The following is a 2791-nucleotide window of genomic DNA, read 5'->3' as shown; positions in this document are numbered from 1 at the left end:
AAAACCACATCCCTGTGGTCCTGGGCCCGGCATCTCTGCCACACAGGGTCTGCCCTGGCACCATCTCCAGCTGGCACAGAGAGGCCTGAACCTCGCCTCTGGCAGGCCACCGACGTCTCCCACAGGTACCCCATGGGCATCTGGCTTGGGCCCCAGCTCCCAGTTGCCCCAAGAGGCTCAGCCAGGACCTGGCCAAAAGCCCACCGGCTTCGCCTGAGGCCCTGCATCCAGCTGGCTCTGCACCATCACCACCAGCCCTTCCTGCATCCTTTCCTCAGGGCACCCCACCTCTCCAGTGTTCCATTAACACCGCTCCCCCTTATCCTTTTTGTTGTCCCCTGCAACCACCGGATTTATTTCATTATCCTCCGCCCAGCCCACGCCCTCCTCCCAGGAAAGGCACTACAGTTTGTTATACTCTGGCCAGTGCCCAGCGCCACGGGGAAATCAGCAAAGGCTGTGGCGGTTGGAGGTGATATTTAAGGAGCACGTGCAAGCTGGCAGTCCCATCTGCTTGCACACCATTCATCTTGCCACCCTTTTATGACAGTTGACACAAAGCTGCTCCAGCTTCCTAGCCATTGCCTCAACTCTGCAGCCGAGGGCCAGGCTGCGCTTAATGAACTTATTCGCGCTGTTTCCAAAGCAGTATTTGCTCAGCTACATACTTTGTGCAGCATGACCCCTCAGACTTTGAGTCTTGTTCCCCTCCATCATTTGTCTTGAATGACCAACACGTCTGTAGGTGTTTGCAATCCAAACCCCAGAGGTGAGTTTACAAAGCGAGGCCTGGCCCCTTTGAAGAGCTTGGCAGCGTTCCTGGGGATTTCGGCGGGGTAAGGAGCCCATTCCCGGGAACAAATTAGAGCTACAGCCAAACCCGTTTCCGCTGCAAATCACTCATCGGCTGGAGTATACGGCCACGCTTTGATAATTCACGGCAGCGTGCACATCTGCGGGGAGGGCCAGAACAAAGGGGGGGTCTGTGCGATGCTCTCGGGGTTGATGAATGAGCTGGGAATGCTTTGGCTGAGCTTCTCAGGGTGGGCTGGGCTGGGCTGGGGACTGCTCTGGGAAGACCATGCTGGCCATCACCACTCGTGGAGCGGGGGAGCGGCTGCAGACCATACGCGAGGCTGTGTCGTCCCATGAAGAGCTGCGGACTTTTCCCTGGAAGCCAACACTATAGCTCACTTTTTAGTGTGATACAGTTTGTTTTGATTGACTAACCATCAGGCTGCACAGCTACATTTTCTCGACAAACACTGGTCTGCTCTGTAAAACAGCAAGTTCCTGCCCAAAAGGCCCCTTAAGAATACGGGAGCTGGAGCCAGCCAGGAGCAGAGCTGGATCTTAAGCAGAAATCATTATGATATTTTTAATTGGGCTCCAAAATACAACAGGGAATGGTCTTTGTGCACAGGAAATGGGACACCACTTCAAAAAGAGCAAAAAAACAAGGCAGTAAGTCAGGAGCGTACAAGCAACATCTGGAGGAAGGCTGCCGGTGTGGAAAGGCTGCAGGACTTGGCATGTTTGTGCACACCTTGCTTCAAAAGGTCCAGTAAAAAACCCCTGAATTTGCTTTTAAATGAAACTTGCATCTGTGGATGCGGGGTCAGCAGCCCGCTTTGGTCTCTGTCTTTCTGCTTTTGCTTTCATCTGAGTGATTTTTCTTACACATTTATCCATCATTTTGAAAAATTCAAAGCCTTCCTCGGCTGTCACCGCAGTCAACTTGTCTTAGCACTGGCCAAATTAGAAAACTGCTAGAAAAACAAAAGATGATTATTAGGAAAAAAACCTGAAAAAATTGCTCACAGTGTAGAAAAAGGTAGGTTCTTGCAGAACTGGGACCCTAGTTTCCAATGTATGTCCATTGTAGGAAGGCTCCACTTTTTTGCATAGCATGGGCTTGTTAAGTGGGTAACCACATAAAAGGAAGGTCCAGTGCATTAAAATGCCATCATTTTAGATCTCTGGCACTTGTGAGCATGCAAAAATTCTGTAAAGTAGGCTTTAAAGCCTGTTTACCTTTGCTGAGACGGAAAGGAAAGGCGACTCTAACTGAACCCAAAGTGGGCGGCAAAGTCGAATCGTGGGCAATCTCCTATGGGAACATGTCTCGGGAAAGAATAGAGAGCTTCAAGGAGCTCCGAGCAATCTGACCCGGGAAACGTGGCAATTGCTTACAATTAATTAGCACAGCCCTAACCCTAACCCTAGCACATGCCGTCGCAGCTGGTCACTACTTCAAGACCAGGTTGGATGGGAGCAACCTGATCTAGTTAGCGGTGTTCCTGCTCACTGCAGGGGGGTTGGACTAGATGACCTCTAAAGGTCCCTTCCAACCCAAAACATTCTATGATTCTATGATTCTACTGTTACAAGTATATAGCCCCAGCTTTTCTTGGAAAAATTAAAAATATGTGTATTGCCTTATTTTTTAAAATAATAAGGTTTAAAAACTTAGGTGAGGACCTGACAGGCAAGTGCTAATTCCATCTCCAGTGTGCTTGGGGAGAGGGGTAAGAGATAGGATGCAGCCCTGCACCGTACCCTGGCACCGAAGCTTAGGACAAGCATGGGACAAGTGTCACAGGGTGGTTTGAGTACGTGTAGGTACTGGATGGCTTTGATAATTAAGGGCCACGACCCAGTTTTAACTAATAGGAGCTCTGGGTAATTGCAGTTCAGCTGGCTGCTGCTGTCTCTGTCCAAGCTGGGGCTGGTGGCTGGGAGACACCTGTGGCTGCCTTTAGTTCGGGTTTAGTTTAGTTTAGTTGTGTTA

Source organism: Egretta garzetta, unplaced genomic scaffold (genome assembly GCF_000687185.1).
Source record: "Egretta garzetta isolate BGI_Z169 unplaced genomic scaffold, ASM68718v1 scaffold133, whole genome shotgun sequence".
NCBI lineage: Eukaryota > Metazoa > Chordata > Aves > Pelecaniformes > Ardeidae > Egretta > Egretta garzetta.
This window is presented reverse-complemented; position numbering follows the sequence as displayed.